The following is a 23,218-nucleotide window of genomic DNA, read 5'->3' as shown; positions in this document are numbered from 1 at the left end:
TGGACACGGTCCATATTTCACATGGGGCTCACAGTCTTAAACCCCATTATACAGATGAGGAAACTGAGGCACAGAGACGTTCAGCAGCTTGCCTGAGGTCAAGTGGACGAGCCAGGATTAGAACACAGGTCCTCTGATTCGCAGGCCTGTGCTCTATCCATTCGATCACTCTGCTTATTTTCCTCTGCTAAATTGTATGGTCTTTCCAGTCAGGGATCACGCATATTAATTTCTATTTAACTCTCCCAAGTGCTTAGTACTGCTAATAATAATTATAGTACTTGTTAAGCTTACTATATGCCAAGCACTGTTCTAAGCACTGGGGGTAGATACAAGTTAATTAGATTGGATACAGGCCCTGTTCCACATTGGGCTCACATTCTTAATCCCCATTTTTTACAGATGAGGCACACAGAGAAGTTGTTATAATAATAATAATGGTATTTGTTAAGCGCTTACTATGCACCCAGCACTGTTCTAAGCATTGGGAAGGATACAAGGTGATCAGGTCGCCCCACGTGGGGCTCACAGTCTTCATCCCCATTTTACCGATGAGGTCACTGAGGCACAGAGAAGTTAAATGACTTGCCAAGCTCACACAGCAGACAAGTGGCGGAGAGGGGATTAGAACCCATGACCTTCTGACTCCCAGGCCCGTGCTCTGTCCGCTGCACTATGTGTTTCTCACGCTGCTACTGCCTGGAACTCTCGATCTGTGGGTTTCAGTGTGGAGTGGGTGATGGAGCCCAATCATTCATTCATAGTGGAAGCAGCGTGGCTAAGTGGAAAGAGCCCGGGTTTGGGAGTCAGGGGTCATGGGTTCGAATCCCGGCTCTGCCACTTGTCAGCTGTGTGACCGTGGGCAGGTCACTTCACTTCTCTGTGCCTCAGTTACCTCATCTGTAAAATGGGGATTAAGACTGTGAACCTCAAGTGGGACCACCTGATTATCCTGTATCTATCCCAACACTTAGAACAGTGCTCGGCACATAGTAAGCGCTGAACGAATACCAATATTATTATTCATTCAATTGTATTTATTTAGCACTTGTTGTGTGCAAAGCACTGTATTAAGCACTTGGGAGAGTACAAGAGAGTAAACGAACACAATCCCTGTCTTCCAGGAGCTTGTATTCTAGCGGGGGAGATAGTCATTAAAATAAAACACAGGTAGAGGGAAGCAACCATGTATAAAAATAGGTTTAAAAGTGCCGAATGAGATGAAGGTAGGGGGGTTATTTAAATGCTTAGGGAATATGGGCTCAAATGCATAGGAGATGTAGTAGGTGGGGAAATGGGATGGGTGGGGAAATGGCACGTGGATTCTAATCCTACCTCTGCTATATAACCTTGGGCAAGTCATTTCATGTCCACGTGCCTCAGTTACCTCATCTATAAAATGGGGATTCTGACTGTGAGGCCCAAGTGGGCAGGCACTGTGACCAACCTGATTAATTTGTATCTATCCCAGTGCTTAGTATAGTGTCCGGCATAGTAAGTGGCTAACAAATACCTGAAAAAAAGAAAAAACGGGATGGGGAGATGAGAGCTTAATCTGTGACAGCTTCCCCGAGGAGGTGTGATTGAGCCCATCAGTCAATCAGTGGTGGTTATTGAGCACTGACTGTGTGCAGAGCACTGGACTGAGCATTTGGAGAATACACAACCGAGTTGGTAGACCTGGGGAGAACGGTGTGGTCTGACAGATGTGATGGAGAAGGGATGAAGGGCGAGAGCGATGAGATTGAGGAACAGTGAGGTGGTTGGTATTAAAAGAGTGGAGTGGGTGGACGGGATTGGAGTGGGAGAGAAACCAGAAGTTTGGGGAAAGAGCTGTTTGAGAGCCTTAAAGCCAAATTTACAGAGTTTCTGCTTGTTGTAGAGATAGGTGGCTCGAGGATTTTCAGCACGGGATCTCATTGTCTCTAAAAACAGAGCCAGTTATATGTAATGCTAGCTGTTTATCCCTACCAGGGGTCATGCAGAAGTAAGCACAACCAATTGTGGATTGTGTACATCCTAAACCCTCGCTGTGCACAACTGTGTTTACCGTTGCATTGAAAGATCATTAATCCCAAAGCATTCCACACTAAATACGATGTGGGCTTCTCATTATCGTCTGGACTCTTCCTATCCCAGAAGATAAACATTTATTTTAGATTACACTCACAATTATTGTTACCCAGAAACCCAGGGTAGAAGTATGCAGACCTCTCAGGGTCCTCAAGACCAACCCAGGCACGCCAAGAAGACCAGTTAGCCATCGCAAAAGGTTTCCTCCAAAGCACGGATAATGTTTGCCATAATTACACATAGGCGTCAAAATCAATATGCAAAGGGTGTGATTAAAAGACAAGCTCAGTTGGCTTAGGAACATCAGTTTTAATTGAGACAGGCGCTACGTTCTGCCCGTAGTGTACCAGAAAATTAACGGCGGTGTCGCAACTCTTCAAGAAAAATTAATTAGCTCCGCTGATTCCCGGCCCCCCGAAACCCTCTTCCTAACCCCGTACCCTTACTCCCAGTGCCATCTGAGCGGCGGGATTTACCCAGGGAGGAGTGGGAGACCGTTCCACAATTCAGCAGCTGCTTTAGGTCACCGCACTCAAGCGCCTCTTTGCCTTTGAATGATTTAGTTATCCGGGCTCAGCCAGCGCATACTGCAAATGCATGAAGAACTGCTCCTAATTTGTCAGCTCAAGAGGGGCGGGAGGGGTGTTGTTTACCGCCTGGGAAAAAGAGGGAATTAGTTCATTTTGTCGGTCTGACACGCTGCTCCTCCCCAGATGCAGCCCGGAAGAAGGATGGCTGAATTCCTGATTAGAGACGGGAGGCCCGGGGAGAAAGGGTGGATGTGGGAGGTTCGGAGAAGGCAACGGAGCTTAACTTGGGGTTTGTAGGGCTCGGGAGAGGCAAGACGGGATTGGGTGCGTGGGATTCGTACTGTAGGTTCTGACAGTGAGACACAGCCGGTGTCGTCCTATTTCCGGGCTTACAGGGTGGAAGGAATAGCAGCAGATGGGCTATGGGACTTTACTTAGGCCTTAGGCTCCTGCTCACAGCAGGCATCAAACCATTCATTCAATCTTATGCATTAAGCACTTACTGCATTCAGAGCACTGTACTAAGGAGAGAGTACAATATTAAAAGGCCTCTTGGAGGAGACGTCATAAGGCTTTGAAGCCGGGGAGAGTCACTGTCTGATATGAGGAGGGAGGGCGTTCCAGGCCAGACGCAGGACGTGGGCGAGAGGACATCTAGGTACAGTGAGAAGTTTAGCATTAGAGGAGCGACGAGTGCAGGCTGGGTTGCGGTACAAGAGGAACAAGGTGAGGTGGGAGGGGGCCGGGTGACTGAGTGCTTTAAAGCTAATGGAGAGGAGTTTGATGCAGAGTTTCTTGAGGAGTGGGAAAACACGGTCTGAACGTCTCGGTAGGAAAAGATCCAGGCAGCGGAGTGAAGTATGGACTCTGAATGGGGAGAGACAGGAGGCGGGGGGTCAGCAAGGAGGCTGATTCACTCATTCAATAGTATTTATTGAGCACTTACTATGTGCAGAGCACTGGACTAAGCGCTTGGAATGGACAAATCGGTAACAGAGACGGTCCCTGCCCTTTGACGGGCTTACGGTCTAATCGGGGGAGACGGACAGACGAGAGCAATAGCAATAAATAGAATCAAGGGGATGAACATCTCATTAAACAGCTCGGGGGCTGATACAGTAATCAAGGTGGGATAGGATAAGTGTTTGGATTAACAGGGAGAATATCAAGATGATCCGAACCAGGGCCATGCTGGGGGAAGGAACAGTGGGGTTGACGCCACAGGGATCTTCACGCTTTGATAATAAGTACAACAGTAAATAATAATAAATAATTATGGTACTTTTTAAGCGCTTACTATGATGATGGTGGTGTTTGTTAAGCGCTATGTGCCAAGCACTGTTCTAAGCACTGGGGTAGATACAAGGCAATCAGGTTGTCCCACGTGTCACAGGTAAGGTAACCGAGGCACAGAGAAGTTAAGTGGCTCGCCCTAGGTCACGCACCAGACAAGTGGCAGAGCCGGGATTAGAATCCATGTCCTCTGGCTCCTAAACCCATGCTCTTTCCACTAAGTCATGTGGCTCAGTGGAAAGAGCACGGGCTTGGGAGTCAGAGGTCAAGAGTTCGAAATCCGGCTGCCACTTGTCAGCTGTGTGACTGTGGGCAAGTCACTTAACTTCTCTGCGCCTCAGTTACCTCATCTGTAAAATGGGGATTAACTGTGAGCCTCGCGGGGGACAACCTGATTACCCTGTATCTACCCCAGCGCTTAGAACGGTGCTCGGCACATAGTAAGCGCTTAACAAATACCAACATTATTATTATTATTCTCTATAATTATAATAACCATAGCCGTATTTGCTAAGCACTTACTATATGCCAAGCACTGCATAAAGGCAGGGGTAGATACAATCCAATCACATCAGAAATATTCTCGGTCCCTCATGGGGCTCACAGTCTAAACTGGGTGGACGGGGAGGGGTTGGTAAAAGAATCTAATCCTCATTTTAGAGATGAAGAAACAGAGCCACTGAACAGTTAAGTGATATGCCCAGGATTATCACAGCAGACTAGCAGCAGAGCTGTGATTAGAACCCAAGTTTCCAGACTACCAATCCTGAGTTCTTTTCTCTAGGTAAGGATCATTCTCCAGAATGGATAGGGGAGTGATTTTTGAGGTGTTGTTTTTGTTTTCTATTTTATTAAATGGAAGTGGGGATGGGAAGAGGAGCCCGAGGGATGATCGGGGATAAATAATGGCTGAAAAATGGCTAGATACATTTCTGATCAGAGCCAGTGATGTTTGAAAATATTAAGAACAGATAAATGAACCCCAGAAAATGACGCTCGCCTTTCCTGGTTGAAGGAAAAGGGGCAGGGAAAAGAAGTTAAAGTATTCCAAAAGAGTCACTTTCAGGCCTTCATTCACAGTTGCTAAAACCAGTTAAGGCAAGCGATAGAGCAGTCCCACACTTTGAAACTACTGTCGCTCTCTAAATCAGTGAATTTGGATCAGGGTTGGCTTTTACAATGGGATGATTTTATCGTAGCGGAAGGTGGTTTTATTGGGGTGCTACATTCTCCATTTCTCCCAGAAAATATTATCTGGTTTGAAGTGAGTTCAGGTGAAAATTCAATGTCCACATATTACCCCTAGTTCTGCGTCTTCTTCTACTACTACTCTACTACTAATAGTGCTATTTGTTAAGCACTTACCATGTGCCAGGTACTAGACGGAGCACTGGGGTAGATACAAGATATTCAGGTCCCAGTCCTTGTCCCAGATGGGGTTTCCGGTCTAAGTAGGAGAGAGTATGGATATTGAATCCCCAATGCAGCGCGGCTCAGTGGAAAGAGCCTGGGCTTTGGAGTCAGCGGTCATGGGTTCGAATCCCGGCTCTGCTACTCGTCAGCTGTGTGACTGTGGTCAAGTCACTCAACTTCTCTGTGCCTCAGTTACCTCATCTGTAAAATGGGGATTGCTGGGTTGCCTCACGTGGGACAACCTGATTACCCCGTGTCTACCCCAGCGCTTAGAACAGTGCTCTGCATATGGTAAGCGCTTAACAAATACCAACATTAGTATTATTATTATTAGATAAGGAGATGAGGCCCAGAGAAGTGAAGTCAGTTGGCCAAAGTCACAGAGCAGACATGTGGCAGACCTGGAATTAGAACCCAGATCCTCTGATTCCCAGGCCCGTGCTCTTTCCACCAGGCCATGACGCTTCTCCATACTGAAGTGTTTCAAACGTAATGTCAGTCCCATACGTTGTGTATATAAATGTGTGCTCAATTATTTCTTTCAACCACTCTAGTTATAAAGATTTTTATTGTCTCCCCTTTGTGGTGTAGGCTCCTTGGAACATGTCTCATTTCTTTCTTTTATACTTTCCAAACTCCCAGCTCAGGGCAGTACACTATCTGGATTCTCAATTACTGCCTCCGCTCTGGCTGCTGCTATTAATCCTACTTCTACTGTTCTTATGGCTACGGGAAGCAGAGGGGGCCCTAGTGGAAAGAGCACCGGCCTGGGAGTCAGAGGACATGGGTTCTAATCCTGGATCCTCCGCTTGTCTGCTGCGTGACCTAGAGCGAGTCATTTAACTTCTCTGTGCCTCAGTTCCCTCATCTGCAAAATGGGGAGTCAGTACCTGTACTCCCTCCTACTTAAACTTGAGTTCCTTGTGGGAGTTGATCATCTTGTATGTACCCCAGCGCTTAGTACAGTGCTTGACATAGAGGGGAAGCAGCGTGGCTCAGTGGAAAGAGCCCGGGCTTCAGAGTCAGAGGTCATGAGTTCCACTCCCGGCTCTGCCACTTGTCAGCTGTGTGACTGTGGGCAAGTCACTTAACTTCTCTGGGCCTCAGTTACCTCATCTGGGAAATGGGGATTAACTGTGAGCCTCACGTGGGACGACCTGATTACCCTGTATCTCCCCCAGCGCTTAGAACAGTGCTCTGCACCTAGTAAGCGCTTAACAAATACCAACATTATTGTTGAGCGCTTAAAAATGCCACTACTATTATTTCCTGGGTTATGCTTAATTCTAGCCCTATCTGAGTTAAGCCTCTTATTCTTGACGTGGAACATAGCTTAAAAATATGCAATTTTGTGAAATGCCATATGTAACAATAATTACCTTCTCTAAGATAGGAATAAAGGAGCATTTCAAATTATACTGGTTCATTCTCTTTCAGAAATAGCTCAGATTTTGATCACTTTCTTCTGTCTGTCTGTCTTCCAACTGTCTGTCTGACTGTCATCTAAGATGTCTATAAAATAGTAGATCCCGGCACCATGAGGGTTTGCAGTCTTAACTGTGTTTCAATTAACGGCTGGGTGAGTTTACATCTGTCATTAATCACGGCTTGAAGACATTTCCGTTTGGCTCTTATTGTCAATTGGTGAATTCAGAATTGTAGATAAGGCATTACTTATCTTAAAGAAGAAGCAGCATGGCTCAGTGGAAAGAGCACGGGCTTGGGAGTCAGAGGTCATGAGTTCGAATCCCAACTCTGCCACGTGTCTGCTGTGTGACGGTGGGCAAGTCACTTAACTTCTCTGTGCCTCAGTGACCTCATCTGTAAAATGGGGATTAGAACGGTGAGCCCCATGTGGGACAACCTGGTCACTCTGTATCTACCCCAGCGCTTAGCAAATACCAACATTATTATTATTATTAAATGTATAGTCAAAATATAGAGTTCCACTCAACAGACCCTATGGAATTCATTAATACCCTGGAGACCAGTCAATCCATCAGTCGACAGCATTTTAAACACTTACTAGGTGCAGAGCACTGTACTGAATCCCTCCGCCACCCGTGTGCTGTGTGGCCTCGGGCAAGTCACTTCACTTCTCCATGCCTCAGGTACCTCATCTGTAAAATGGGGAGGAAGACTTGTGAGTCCCATGCGGGACAGGGACTAGGCCCAACCGGATTTGCTTGTATCCACCCCAGCGCTTAATACAGTGCCTGGCACATAGTAAGCGCTTAACAAATACCACAATTGTTATTATAATAGATTTAGTAAATATGATCCCTACCCTCAAGGATCTTACAAGCTAGCAGGGAAGACAGCCACTAAAATGACTTACAGGTGAAACAACAGAATTAAGTACAGGTACTTCAGTGCTTGGAAGATGAGGGCACAAGTGCATAGATGATGATGAAAAATTCATCATGGAAGGTTTCCTGGAGGAAATGGACTTTTAGTAGGGCTTTGAATGTGGTGAGGGAGTAGTTGGCTGCCAGATAGGGAGGGAAAAAGAGTTTCAGGCAGAAGAGAAGAAGAAAAGCAGCACGGTCTAGTGGATAAAGCATGGGCCTGCTGGGAGTCAGAAGGACGAGGGTTCTAACTTTGTCTCTGCTACTTCTCTGCTACGTGACCTCTGGAGATTCATTTCACTTCTCTGGGCCTCAGTTATCTCATCTGTAAAATAGGGATTAAGACTGTGAGCCCCGTGTAGGAAAGGCACTGTGTCCCACCTGATATGCTCGTATCCACCCCAGTGCTTAGAACAGTGCCTGGCGCACAGTAAGCACTTAACAAATACCACAGTTATTATTATTATTATTAGAGGGTATGAGTAATGGTTCAATGGCGGAGGGAGAGAAGAGATAGGACTACAGTTAATAGGTTTTATAGTTTCAGTGGAAAGAGCCCGGGCTTCGGAGCCAGAGGTCATGGGTTCGACTCCCTGCTCTGCCACTGGTCAGCTGTGTGACTGTGGGCGAGTCGCTTCACTTCTCTGTGCCTCAGTTACCTCATCTGTAAAATGGGGATTAACCGTGAGCCTCGCGTGGGACAACCTGATTACCTGATCACCCTGTATCTACCCCAGCGTTTAGACCAGTGCTCTGCACATAGTGAGCGCTTAACAAATACCAACATTATTATTATTATTATTTTATGATTAAGTACTTTGTGTTAGGCACTATGCTAAGCAGAGAAACAGCGTTGCCAGGTAGAAAGAGCGTGGGCCTGGGAGTCAGAGGAGCTGGGTTCTAATCCTGCCTCCGCCTTTAGTCTGCTGTGTGACCTTGGGCAAGTCACTTCACTTCTCTGGGCCTCAGTTACCTCATCTGTAAAATGGGGATTGAGACTGTGAACCCTTTGCAGGATAAGGAAATGTGCCCAACCTAATTATCTTATTCCTCCAGTACTTAGTACAATGCCTGGAACATTGTAAGAGCTTAACAAATACCTACATTATTATTAGTAGTAGTAGTAGTAATAGTAATAATAAGCCCTGGGGTAGATTCAAGCTAATCAGGCTGGACACAGTCCTTGTGCCGCATACGGCTCAAGCCTTTAATCCCCATTTTAAAGATGAGGTAACTGAGGCCCAGAGTAGAGAAATGACTTGTCCAAGGTCACCTGGCAGAAAAGTGGCAGGGCCAGGATTAGAAACCTGGTCCTTCTGACGCTCAGGCCATGCTGGAATTAGAGGAGGGAAGTGTGCAGTCTGGGGTATGTAGGGAGAGGAGTAAGGATAACTATGGAAGAGCAAGCTAATTGACCACCTTAAAGCCATTTGTCAAGAGTTTCTGTTGACGCAGAGGGGCCTGCAGCTTATCATGCTATTCTTCTGTGTCTTTCCACTAATTAAAGGAATATCCCCCGCTGTCTTCCATCAGAGCTGTCGATAGAAAAAGTCCGGGAGAGCAGAAAAGCCTGTCAGGTGACAGCTCACCGCTTGTTCCTGAATCTTAGGAGGGAGTGTTATATTAGTTCTATTAATTCTGTTTTATCGTTCTCCCCCAGACACTTATTACAATGCTCTGCACATAGTGAGCACTCAAAAAATACCACTGATTGATTGATTGGGCCATTCCACACGGTGTTAGTTAAGTGAAGGAATTCCGGGCCACAAGTGAGCATTTTATGACGCTGATCAATGCTTCTAGAGCGAGACTGTGCGGTTATAGATCCTTTGGGCATTTGGTATTCGCCCCACCCTCAGCCCCTCAGCCCATTGAGATTGTAAACCCCAAGTGGGACAGGGACTGTGTCCAACCCAATTGGCTTGTAATCACCCCAGTGCTTAGTACAGTGCCTAGCACATAGTAAGTTCTTAACAAGCATCATTATTATTATTATTACTTTCATTCATTCAATAGTATTTATTGAGCGCTTAATAATGTTGGTATTTGTTAAGCGCTTACTATGTGCCGAGCACTGTTCTAAGCACCGGGGGAGATACAGGGTAATCAGGTCGTCCCACGTGAGGCTCACAGTTAATCCCCATTTTACAGATGAGGGAACTGAGGCACAGAGAAGTGAAGTGACTTGCCCACAGTCACACAGCTGACAAGTGGCAGAGTCGGGAGTCGAACTCACGACCTCTGACTCCGAAGCCCAGGCTCTTTTCCACTGAGCCACGCTGCTTCCTATGTGCAGAGCACCGTACTAAGCGCTTGGAATGAACAAGTCGGCAACAGTTAGAGACAGTTCCTGCCGTCTGACGGGCTTACGGTCTAATCGGGGGAGACGGGCGGACGAGAACGATGGCAACGAATAGAGTCGAGGGGAAGAACATCTCATAAAAACAATGGCAACTAAATAGAATCAGGGTGATGTACATCTCATTAAACAAAATAAACAAAATAAATAGGGTGATAAAGATATAGACAGTCGAGCGGAGGAGTACAGTGCTGAGGGGTTGGGATGGGAGAGGGGGAGGAGGAGAGGAAAAGGGGGGAGAAGAGGGTTTAGCTGCGGAGAGGTGAAGGGGAGGTAGAGGGAGCAGAGGGAGAAAGGGGGGAGCTCAGTGTGGGAAGGCCTCTTGGAGGAGGTGAGTTTTAAGTAGGGATTTGAAGAGGGGAAGAGAATTAGATTGTCTGAGGTGAGGAGGGAGGGCATTTCGGGACCGCGGGAGGACGCGGCCCGGGGGTCGACGGCGGGATGGGCGAGACCGAGGGACGGCGAGGAGGTGGGCGGCGGAGGAGCGGAGCGTGCGGGGCTGGGCGGGAGAAAGAGAGAAGGGAGGAGAGGTAGGAAGGGGCAAGGTGATGGACAGCTTAGAGTTAAGGTCCTAGCTATAAATTATTTATTTATATTTATGTCCGTCTCCCCCACTAGACTGTAATCTTCTTGTGGGCAGGGGATGTGTCCACCAACCTTGTCGTAGTGTATTCTCCCAAGCGCCTAATACAGTGCTCTGCACATAGTAAGTCGTCAGTAAATACCATTGATTGATCGATGGATAGAAGGGAAGGAGGGGGGCATGGGACTGTGATCTTTACTGACTCTTCCTCTCTCCTGTTACGTGACCTTGAGCAAGCCACTTAATTTCTCTTTTTCTCAGTTTTATCGTCTGTAAAATGGGAATTAAATACCTGTTTTCTCTCCCACTCTGTGGGAAAAGGCGAGGACTGTGGACTGTATCCAACCTGATTATCTTTCATCTACCCTGGCGCTTAGTACGTGCACAGCATGTAGGAAGCATTTGACAAATACCATTTTCCATATTTATTTGAATGTTGCCCCAAACCACCGCAGCATGATGTCCTTATTTGTCGGTCAGTAGCGAGAAGAAAAGAGAAAAGAAGAGTTTTAGGTGAAGGGAGCCCTTCTGGTGAGTTTGCAGGGATAGGATTTTTATTTTGTTCTTAAAAAGCAAAGCCACCCCTGGCTTTTGAGACCCACAGGAGGAAGCGGCCTTGGTGACTTAGGCCTAGAGAAACCCTTCAATTTGCTTTCCACCCCTGAGACTACCACACACAGTTAAGTCTTTGTCCTCCTTGAAGTAATGGAAGAAAGTCAATAGTCCAGAAGAGACCGGCAATTCAGGAGAGGGGAAAGTAGCACCCGCCTGTCGGAAACAGCAGCAGAGCCTCTTAGCTCAGCCTCCCAAGAAACTGAGAGGGAGACAAAATCAGACCATCTAGCAGCTATTCCTGTGCTCATCTCTTTTATTTGCCTCACTTTTATATACAGAATTACCTCTCTTAAACCCATTTAGTCTCCCTTGCTTGAAACCTGGTTGCTTATCAGGGTTAGAGTCAGTTTGCTTTGATGTGCCTTGCATTGATCTCAAGGAGAATTCTTTGAATTCCCAAAAGGAACCTTTTCCTTGGGGTAGGGGTCAGATGCCAATTTTGACGGTTTGCAGAAAACAACAGGAGAGGCCAGAAGAGTAAATCTATGCATCCGCCGATACCCTGGGCAAGTTGACAGAGCTGTAAGTAGACAGGCGGTTAATTCAGTCATTCAATCGTATTTATTCAGCACTTACTGTGTGCAAAACAGTGTACTAAGCCCGTGGGAGAGTACAACAAAACAAGAAACAGACATATTCCCTGCCCTCAAAGAGCTTAAAGTCTAGAGAACAAGTTTACATGGAGGGCAGCTGCAGCGTATGTGTTCTTGGAAACAAGTTTAGTGGATGTCCGTCACGTCTATTGAGTACTTACTGTGTACGGGGCACTGTACTAAGTGTTTGGGAGAGTGCCATATAACAGAGTTGGTAGATATGTTCCCTTCTCATAATGAGCTTACACTCTAGAGGTGGAGACAGACATTAATATAAATAAATGAATTACCAAAGGATGTGTAACCAAAGGATGCTGTCTGCTATTGAGGAGCAAGGAAAGATGGAGACAGGATTTATCTAGACTGCACCCTGAATGACTTACATAATAATGATAATAATAATTAATCGTGGTATTTATTAAGGGGGCTGTGGGAACTGTAGTTCTAGGGGCAATGGTCAGTGGAATAGGTGAAAAAAAATCCACAGCAAAGAGCCCTAAGCCAGTTCTTGCTTACTTAATTTCCATCCTCTTGCACCAATTCAGGACTAGACATTTTCAGTAAAATTCATGGATATTGTTTTTCAACTGGCTCAAAAGCCTTTCAATATCCTTGAAAAAATATCCATTGATAGAACAAACCCTTCACGAAAACTGGTCTCCCCTATTATTAACAGCAACAGTTAGTAAATATTAATAAGTACTCACAGGGGAACGTACTAAATGCTGGGGTAGGTACAGGATAATCAGTTCCCAATTGGGGCTCACAGAGTAACTGGGAGGGAAAACAGACCTTGAATCCCCATTTTGCAGAAGAGGGAACTGAGGCACAGAGAAGTTAAGTGACTTGTCCAAGGTTACACAGCTAGTAAGTAGAGTCAGAATTAGAACCCAGAGCCTGTGACTCCCAGGCCTGTGCTCTTTCCACTAGGTCACGCTGCTTCCCAAACAAGCCAAAGGATAGAAAACTTCTTTTTAAGAAAGGCAAACACAGTGGTTATATTTGGGGGCTACTTTCAGAAGAAGTACTGTGGGGTTTCTGATAGCGCTTCTATTGCCTAGGAAAAAACAATATTTCACCTTTTTATGACATTTGTTAAGCATCTACTATAGGTCAGATACTCTACTAAGTGCTGGGGTAGATCCAAGCTAATCAGGTTGGACACAGTCCACTTAGAGAAGCAGCGTGGCTCAGTGGAAAGAGCACGGGCTTGGGAGTCAGACGTCATGAGTTCGAATCCAGGCTCTGCCACTTGTCAGCTGTGTGACCGTGGGCAAGTCACTTCACTTCTCTGTGCCTCAGTTACCTCATCTGTAAAATGGGGATTAACTGTGAACCTCACGTGGGCCAACCTGATGACCCTGTATCTCCCCCAGCGCTTAGAACAGTGCTCTGCACAGAGTAAGCGCTTAACAAATGCCAACATTATTATTATTATTACCAGTTGAAATGTGAGTTCCCCTGGAAACATGCACCGTTTGTAGTGTGTGTGTGAGTCTGTGCGTGTGTTTGTGTGTGTTCTCTAAGAGGTGTTTGCCCTATTTTGACATTTATTATCTCTAAAAGTATGGCCATTTCTTCCAAAAAGTGTGCACTAAGCCCATGAATATCTGAATGTGTGGGAGCAACAAGGAGTTCTCTGGGCCAAAACACATCTCCTTGTTATCCAGTGAAGCAATAGTTCACAAACGCCAATTTCCCTAATAACCCGTTCTCTTAAGAATGTGCCCGTGGACATTCCAGATGTAAGCCAGCAGTCAGCCAAATGCTGTTTGCGTGCCTACGTCCCAGGGACCTTCAACACCTCTGACCCCGGGAGACCCAATTTCTTATCTCTCTGACCCTTCGACAAGTGAAGTCGGTGCCGGGCCAGATGCGAATGATCCCTGTTTGAGAGGAAGACGGATTCCACCCCTTCATGTTAAGGCCTCGTATTATTTGCTCAACTGACATTCTGCAACGTGTTGCGTGGTTCTAATAATGCTGCTGGAATGGCTGGGTGTTAATTACGATAAGCGGCCTGCCTTGTGATGCGTGTGCAACGATTAAAAATGCATGTTGTTGGTAATGGGAAGCAGGGGCGGCTCTGGGGATTAGGAAGATCACATGGAAGGAGCCGAAAGCTTCTCCTGGTATCTCGTTTGCTCAACTGTGTCTCATAATATTCTACAATTGTCTCCAAGACCATTTCACCCCTTTTGGAAGTAGGAGGTTTCGCTTTTCTTTAGGAGGTCTGTTTCTTTAAGCCAGAAATAGTAGGAGTAGTAATAATTAGTAGTAGTAGTAGTAGAGAAGCAGCAGGGCCTAGTGGAAAGAGTATGGGCCTGAGAATCAGAGGACCTGGGTTCTAATCCTGATCCTCCACATACCTGCTGTGTGATCTTGGGTGAGTCATTTAACTTCTCTGTGCCTCAGTATCCTCATCGGCAAAATAGGGAGTCAGTACTTCGTCTCCCTCCTACTGTGAGCCCCATGTGGGGCCTGATGATCTTGCACCTACCCCAGTGCTTAGAACAGTGCTTAACACATAGTAAGTGCCTAACAAATACAACAATTATTAGTAGTAATGGTAATCATAGTAGTGTTTAGTAATAAAGGTCTTTACTGGTTGTGATAATGCACCGTACTAAGCTCTTGGGAAGTGTGAAACAAGCAGTGTGGAATTTACCAACTTGATTGTTTTCAACTCTCCCAATCGCTTAGGACAGTGTTCTGTACACGGTAAGTGTTCAGTAAATATCACTGATTGATTGAGTGATTGATTGACCACAGAGAACTTTCACGCTAATGGGAGAGAGATTTGAAAATATTTAGAGTAATCAAAGGAAGAATTTGAATATACAAATGGCATATATGCAAAAGAGCTCGGGATGGAACTGGTGGGTTTATTGGGTTTAGGGTCTATTAATCTAAGACGGCTTGTAGAAGGTAGGATTTTAGGTGGGCATTGAAAATGGGGAGCACAGACGTCTGACGGATTTGTAGAGGGAGAAGAACAGGGGCAAGGAGTCGAAAGGGGGAGAGGCGAAAGCAAGATGGCCGATGACCGAGCTTGTTGTGAGCGGGGAAGGTGTCTGTTTATACTGGCCTTTCCTAATCACTTAGTACGGTGCTCTGCACCCAGTAAGAACTCAATAAATGCCATTGATTGATTGATTGCCCGATTGTTGGTGAACACAATGCCAGGCCTTCGCTGTATAGAAAAGAAGATTGTAGACAATGACAATCTGGAAGGGTACTTGGCTCGGAAAGAAAATCTTTCCGGTTTTTGTTCACTCACTGTAGACCTCCTTTCCACTGGTCTCAGAGAAAGTCAAATTAGGCTATTTTTCTCTCTCCTTCTTTGACTTTCAAGAGGATGTATATGCACTGGTAATTTTTTAAGTAAATTTCCTCAGGCTTTGGTAATACCCGTGGCTGGTCCCAGGGAGCTGACACAGTGAGCGTGACCAGGTTTATCTGGCCTGTCCTCATTTTACCATTTCTAGTACCCCAATCTGACGATCATTTCAGAGCTGGCTGAGAGCATCAGCACACTAAGTAGAGTGATAAAAGTTGGAAGTACCCTCCTTCTCCTTTCATTCCCCATTTTATCTGCCTAGGCTCTGTATGGAATGTGTCTTTGGGATTAATATCCCGTTTTAAGACATTCTAAAACCATCACTGACTGTAATTCAATTACTGATGGCTGAATTTTCCACGCTCTTCCCTCCCAAACCCTAGCCATGGAGTCAACCTTTTTTTTTAAAAAAAAAAAGGCAGCAGATGCCAATTTTGTGCCTCGCTGACTCACATAACAGTGAGTGTATTAAATGGTAAACGGTTGATCTGCATGAATTAAACTGAGCTATCTCATAAGCCCCAGAGCTTTTAAAATTACAAACAGATATTAAGCAAGACTAGGTTGCCATGGAGAACAGGTGGACTGATGCCAGTATTCACCCCTAAGACTTTTAGCATACCTTTGATTAGCAGGATCAAACAGGTCTCTACCAGGAGGCTGAAACCTTGACCACCCTGCTGGCTGGCTGACATTTTAATGATTCTTGGCTTTCTTTCTCTGTGTGTGTGTGTGTGTGCATAATGAAAGAAAGTAGGGTGTCTCTAAAGCCCATTCTAACACCTTTTATATCCTAGAAGTACTATTAAACTACAAAGGGTCATTAAATGGACAATTAGGGTTCTTCAGTGCAGCGTTGCTACTGGTTTAATAATGCAAGAAATCTGTTTTCATTTCCTTTCTCTCTCTCCCCCTCTCTCTCACACCCGCACACTTTTTATTCTCTTTTTTCCATTTCCCTTTCCCGTATCTCTTTCCCTTCCCTTTTTCCTCTCCATTCCCCACCCCCAGAGAGCTCTGCTCACTGGATGGCATCTGGAGGCTCGTCCTCTGGACTATAAGTTCGTTGAGGGCAGGGAATGTATCTGCCTGATACATTCAGATACATATCAGATGACAGATACATTCCCTGCTGTTATATTTGACTCTCTCAACTGCAGTGTTAGGCACACATTAAGTGCCCAAAATATACCACTGATTGCTTGATACTGCCTGTAAACACACCTTATGAGCCTTCAAGTGGCCCAGTTTTTCAGCCTCTTGATGTCCAGATGACCTTTGGTTGAGGAGTCAAGGAGGAAAAAAAGCCATCAAAAATCGAACCTGAGAAAATGAATAGGAAACACAGGCAAAAAGAGAAATTGCTCACTGGGGCCAACTTAACTTTCCATTTCAACTGATTCGCAGTCCATAGGTTTTGTGAAGATCACAGAATCATAGAGCTAGAAAACCTCCAAGAGTTTAACAGGTCAGCCTCTCAGCCTCAGGGCGAAGGAAGGATTCCTTTTCAGAATCGCTTTCCAGAAATGATTGCTTTTGAGCAAATTTAGCCCTGACCTCCCAAAGCCTGTTTCCCTTTAAACAGTCTCATTCTCTGCTTTTCTTTCTAGTCCATTTTAATTATTGAATTAAGGTGCCTTTTATATTTATGCAAAGGAATCTGAAAAAGGAGACTTTACTGGGTTTCTAGAAGAGTCTGTTCCCGTTAACTGAGGGAAAATGAACAACAGTCCTTGAGCAGTATTTTGAGTTTTACTCTACTTGGTCTTCTCGTGTTGTTCGTTTCAGGCCCGTTTTCGCCTTTCTCTTCCCTACCCTTAGATGAAGCCGCATGGCCTAGTGGAGAATACACGGGCCTGGAGCCGAAGGGACCTGAGCTCTAATCCCAGCTCCTCCACTTGCCTGCTGTGTGACCTTGGGCAAGTCGCTTGACCTCTCTGCGTCACAGTTCCCTCATCAGTAAAATGGGGACTAAGATTGTGAGCCCCATGTGCCTCACCTAATTACCTAATTACCTTGTATTTAGCCCAGCATTTAGAACAATGCTTGGCACATAGTAAGTGCTTAACAGATACCAAAAATTTTATTATTATTATTATGTGACTTGCCCAAAGTCACAGAGCAGATCAGTGACAGAATCAAGATTAGAAGCCATTTCTCCTCAGTCCCCTTCCCGTGCTCTTTCCACTAGGGCTTGTTCTCATCCACAGTCTCGATAACCGTTCTCATCAAATCTTTATGGACAGTTTGACAGCATAAAATGACATTTTTATTCTACTGAAGCTGCCTTTTCTTTATGCTGCATCCACCACTGACTATGCTGTTTTTGTTCATTTGCGGACCCAGAGTGACATAGTCTTCAGTTTCCTTGTTTTCTTCAGGATTGACACTGACGGTGTCATCCAAGATTGGGTTCATCACACATCCATTTGGTCTACAATGGATTCATTTCCAATCCAATTTTGTGCAATTGCGATTCCAACTGTTTCACTTTGCGCCGAGATTACAGAGTCACCGGTGAAGAGAAGGAGGGTCGGTTGTTCGACTTTGAGGCTGAGATCAGTTTCCTAGTTGAGTCTGTGTAAAAGAGTCTCGAGGGCTACAGTGAAAACTTTTTTTATAGTATTTATTCAGTACTGATTATGTGTCAAACTTTATTCTAAGCGCTGGGGTAGGTACAACTTAATTAGTTTGGACACAGTCCCTATCCCACATGGGGCTCACAATCTAAGTAGGAGGGAGAACGGGTATTTAATCCCCATTTTACAGTGGAGGAAACTGAGGCACAGAGAATAATGATAAAGGTAATATTTGTTAAGCGCTTACTATGTGCAGAGCTCTGTTCTAAGCGCTGGGGTAGATGCAGGGTGATCAGATTGTCCCACGTGGGGCTCACAGTTTAAATCCCCATTTTACCGATGAGGGAACTGAGGCACAGAGAAGTGAAGTGACTTGCCTAAAGTCACACAGCTGGCAAGCGGCAGAGCTGGGATTCGAACCCATGACCTCCGACTCCCAAGCCCGGGGTCTTTCCACTGAGCCACGCTGCTTCTCTAGAGAAGTGAAGTAACTTGCCGGAGGTCCCACAGAGTCGGGATTAGAACCCAGGTCCTCTGACTTCCAGGCCAGTGCTCTAACCACTAGGCCATGCTACTTCCCCAGTGTAATGCAATCCCCTGGTCTAGCAGTGTAGTCACCATCATTCAAAAACTAGAGTTTCTTCTGAAACCATTTAGCCGCTGAGGATGGTTACCAATCCGGCAAAGTCAAACACTGTTTTGTTGTTCGGTAAATGTGTAACGGAGAGAGCCTCAGTACTCCAATATTCCCTTTTGGGCTGCCTTTCTGTTAAGGTGTGAGCCCATTTCTGGTTACTCCCAAAAAGAACCTGGCTTGTTCCTTGATGGTCAGCATCTTGAGGTCATTCCATCAATCAATAGTATCTGTTGAGCACTTCGGGTGTGCAGAAAGCTGTACTAAGCGCTTGAGAGAGAGAGGGGAAAGCCATTTTTTACCATGTGATGATCCCTTCTGGCTGGGTTTTACGGGAGTTGGCAAAAAACCACACCACAGGAAGGTCAAAAAGAAGCTTTCTGCCTTTTCCTAGCTCCACCTCCTGAAGAGCTAGAGACCCCTCCCACCCAGAAAAAAAAGTGGGCAGGGAATCTAGCCTCCTCCCACAATGTTACAAACAATTTTGGAGGGAGGTTTGTCCTCGTGCCTGGCCTGTGACCATGCTGTCTAACAGAGAGCCCCTGGAGAATAGATAGGAATCCAAAATTGACCAACTTTCCCATTTTAAAGTGAGAAAGCCAAGGTACAGAGAGGCAGCATAGCCCGCTCAACCTCAAATCTGCGGCAAAGTCAGAACGAAATCAAGCCCGGTGCTTAAGATCCTAGGCTGCGTTTCTGCAAAACCAGTGTGAGTCTGGAGTTCTGCTGAGCTGAAGTGATTTGAACAGTGATTTGAGCAGGGCTCTGCTCACTTCCTTACTGGAAATACAGGTGTTTTCCAGGTGCCGATCTTTGTTCCCTGTTCTACCAGGTGTTTTGCGCTAGTTGTTGAAATTAAAACTTGGCAGACGATTACAAGACTTGTTCCTGAAGGGGTGAACTCACAGCCCCTGACGGTTCACGTTTTATATGCAAGAAGCCAGGTAGCCTAAATGGTCGGTTTCATCATCCATTTGTCTGTCTCTCCGGGAAGCAAATCCAGAAATTATGGGCGATTTTCCACCCTTTAGAGTTCAAACGTTCTGGCAAAAATTATTGAGAAGATCAGTTCCCTTCCCAATATTGTCTTGTCTTACGCGGTCAGGTCGTCTCCGACCCATAGCGACGCCATGGACATCTCTCCCAGAACACCTCATTTCCATCTGCAATCGCTCCTGTAGTGGATTCATAGAGTTTTTTTACCAAGAAAATTTCTTGGTAAAAATCCAGAAGTGGTTTACCATCGTCTCCTTTCACGCCGTAAGCTTGAAGCCCTCGACTCTCTCCCGTGCCATTGCTGCCCGGCACAGGTGAGTTTCGACTTGTAGCGGACGGCCTTCCACTCGCTACCCACTGCCCAAGCTAGGAATGGAATGGGTAGGCCTCTGCTTGACTCTTCCTCCCACAGTCGAGGCCGGTAGAGTACTGGAAACTCTCCAGGTGCGACCCCGAGAGGGGCTTCCTAATATTAGAGAGGCTCGATCCCATAACTGACGGAGCTTTGGGGAAGAGAGAATGTGAACTGAGAAGTGGATGGTGGGGCCAGATTTCAGCACAGCCCAAATCTATCCGCAACAGGAAGGCTACAAAGTGAACTCAGCGTGGCTCAGTGGAAAGAGCCCGGGCTTCGGAGTCAGAGGTCACGTGTTCGACTCCCGGCTCTGCCACTTGTCAGCTGTGTGACTGTGGGCGAGTCGCTTCACTTCTCTGTGCCCCAGTTCCCTCATCTGTAAAATGGGGATTAACTGTGAGCCTCACGTGGGACAACCGGATGACCCTGTGTCTACCCCAGCGCTTAGAACAGTGCTCGGCACATAGTAAGCGCTTAACAAATACCAACATAAATAACTCCACGGAGAGTGAAGAGAAAGGGAACTTAAAGTGACGCCAAGAAAAAGCAAAAGAGAGTGAGGAAGAGGGTGAAGGAGAGAAATACCCAGAGCAAAGCCAATCAATCAATCGATAGTATTCATTGCATGCCCACTGTGTGCAGAGCACTGTACTAAGTATGTGGGAGAGTATGGGGGAAGCAGCATGGCCCAATAATGTTGGTACTTGTTAAGCGCTCACTATGTGCAGAGCACTGTTCTAAGCGCTGGGGTAGATACAGGGTAATCAGATTGTCCCACGTGAGGCTCCCAGTCTTCATCCCCATTTTACAGTTGAGGTAACTGAGGCACCGAGAAGTTAAATGACTTGCCCACAGTCACACAGCTGACAAGTGGCGGAGCCGGGATTCGAACCCATGACCTCTGACTCCCAAGCCCGGGCTCTTTCCACTAGTGGCTGGAGCACGGGCCTGGGAGTCACAAGGACCTGGGTCCTACTCCCGGCTCCACCACTTGTCTGCTGTGGGATCACGGGTATGTCACTGAACTTCTCCGTGTCTCGGTCACCTCATCCGTAAAATGGGGGTGAAGACTGTGAGCCTCATGAGGGACAGGGACTCTGTCCAATTTGATTAGTCTGTATCTACCCCAGCGTTTAGTACAGTGCCTGGCACAAAGTAAGCGCTTAAGAAATACTGTAAAAAATAAAAATGACATAGTTGTTTGGCATAAAATGCTTGAACTAAAAATGGGAGGTAGGCAACGTAATGAATGAAGGGATAATTCTTTAAGCATTAGAGTAATGTTTGCAATTAACTAGGAAATGAACGATGTGATTTCGTAGCTCACCCTCTAGACTGTAAGCTTGTGGTGGGCAGGGGATGTGTCTGTTTACTGTTGTAGTGTACTCTCCCAAGCGCTTAGTACAGTGCTCTGCGCACATTCATTCATTCAATAGTATCTATTGAGCGCTTACTATGTGCAGAGCACTGGACTAAGCGCTTGGAATGTACAAATGGGTAACAGATAGGGACGGTCCCTGCCCTTTGACGGGCTTACGGTCTAATCGGGGGAGACGGGCGGACGAGAACGATGGCAATAAATACGCACAGCGAGCACTCAGTCAATACCATTGTGTCAGTACTACCTATGAGGCCTAGTTTTCTATAAGCATAGCTGAAATTTGGAAGCTCTTATGCTCAGTCTGAATTCATAAATGACCTCGGCAAAGAATTTTTTTGCCCAACTAGGAAGAATTATGGCCACTCTTGTGCAGGTGGTCCTCTCCGCCGACCCCCCAACCCACACCCTGCCCCTAGCCTGGAACGCCCTCCCTCCTCTAATCTTACAGACAACTCCTCTCTCCCGCTTCAAAGCTTTATTGAAGGCACATCTCCAAGAGGCCTTCCTAGAATAAGCCCCACTTTTCCTCGTCTCCCACTCCCTTCTGCGTCACCCCGACTCACTCCCTTTGCTCTTCCCCCCTCACAGCCCCGGAGTACTAATGTCCATCTCTGTCATTTTATTTATTTCCGTTGTTGTGTCTCCCCTCCCTCTAGACGGTGAGCTCTTCGTGGGCAGGGAAACTCACTGTTTATTGTTATATTGTACTCTTCCAAGGGCTTAGACGCAGTAAGCGTTCAATAAATACGATCGAACGAATGAAGCGCAGTGCCAGCCAGTGCCGCCCATCCCCGTATTCCGCCAAACTAGCCTGACCCCACCTTCATAAGATCAGGGAAGGTCATGACCTTTGCCTTCCGCTTTCGCTTTTCCAATTGACCTTTGGGGTCTTTCACCTCTCAGTGCCCCCAAAGCAGTTAAGTGGGTTGCCTTCATCACAGGCCTTCAACAAAGGCCTTGTCTGTCCGTCTCCCCCGATCAGACCGTAAGCCCGTCAAACGGCAGGGGCCGTCTCTATCTGTTGCCGACTTGTTCATTCCAAGCGCTTAGTACAGTGCTCTGCACATAGTAAGCGCTCAATAAATACTATTGAATGGACAAAGCAAAAGGATGGTTCACTAATGCTTCAGGAAGCTATCCCAGATGCCTGCCTTCAAGATGATCACTATCATTATCGTGGCTCAGTGCAAAGAGCCTGGGCTTCGGAGTCGGAGGTCACGGGTTCGACTCCCGGCTCTGCCACTTGTCAGCTGTGTGACTGTGGGCAAGTCACTTCACTTCTCTGGGCCTCAGTTCCCTCATCTGTAAAATGGGGATTAACTGTGAGCCTCCCGTGGGACGACCTGATGACCCTGTATCTACTCCAGCGCTTAGAACAGTGCTCTGCACATAGTAAGCGCTTAACAAATACCAACATTGTTATTATCATTATTTCTGTTCATCAGCGTCATCAATCATCGATGGCCAGTTGTATTTATAATCGTAATTAATAATTATGGTATTTGTTAAGCGTTTACTATGTGCAGAGCACTGTTCTAAGCGCAAGCGCCGCGGTAGATACAGGGTGATCGGATTGTCCCACGTGAGACTCACATTTTTTAATCCCCATTTTTACAGAGGGGGTAACTGAGGCACAGAGAAGTGGAAGTGACTTTCATTCATTCATTCAATAGTATTTATTGAGCGCTTACTATGTGCAGAGCACTGTACTAAGCGTTTGGGATGAACAAGTCACCTGCCCGAGGTCACACAGCGGACAAGTGGCGGAGTCGGGATTAGAACCCGCAACGTCTGACTCCCAAGCCCGTGCTCTTTCCACTAAGCCGTGCTGCTTCTTTGCTTTACTGAGCGCTTACGTTGTGCAGAGCACTGTACTAAGCTCTTGGGAGAGTACAGTAGAACAACAGACACATTCCCTGCCCTTCCACCAGGCCGTGCTGCTTCTTCACTGTAGCTCCGTTCTTCGAAGCAATTTGCAAGTATATCCAAGTACTGTGAAAGTCGGAGGACTCGAAGGAAAGTTCATGTTCTGTATTCCCCAGAAGCTAGAAAAGCTGCACGGCTCAGTGGAAAGAGCCCGGGCTTGGGAGTCAGAGGTCATGGGTTCAAATCCCGGTTCAGCCACT

At 46.3% G+C, this 23,218-nt stretch overlaps 1 non-coding gene across 1 annotated transcript; it reads right to left on the bottom strand.

Moving 5' to 3' along the window:
- Positions 1–19,680: 19,680 nt before the first annotated feature.
- LOC114813960 lies at positions 19,681–19,818 on the bottom strand. Its single transcript, XR_003761704.1, has one exon. It is a non-coding gene; the product is annotated as a small nucleolar RNA SNORA7 (small nucleolar RNA).
- Positions 19,819–23,218: the final 3,400 nt, after the last annotated feature.

The sequence above is a fragment of the Ornithorhynchus anatinus genome, chromosome 8, assembly GCF_004115215.2.
Source record: "Ornithorhynchus anatinus isolate Pmale09 chromosome 8, mOrnAna1.pri.v4, whole genome shotgun sequence".
Classification (NCBI taxonomy): domain Eukaryota; kingdom Metazoa; phylum Chordata; class Mammalia; order Monotremata; family Ornithorhynchidae; genus Ornithorhynchus; species Ornithorhynchus anatinus.
This window is presented reverse-complemented; position numbering and strand designations above follow the sequence as displayed.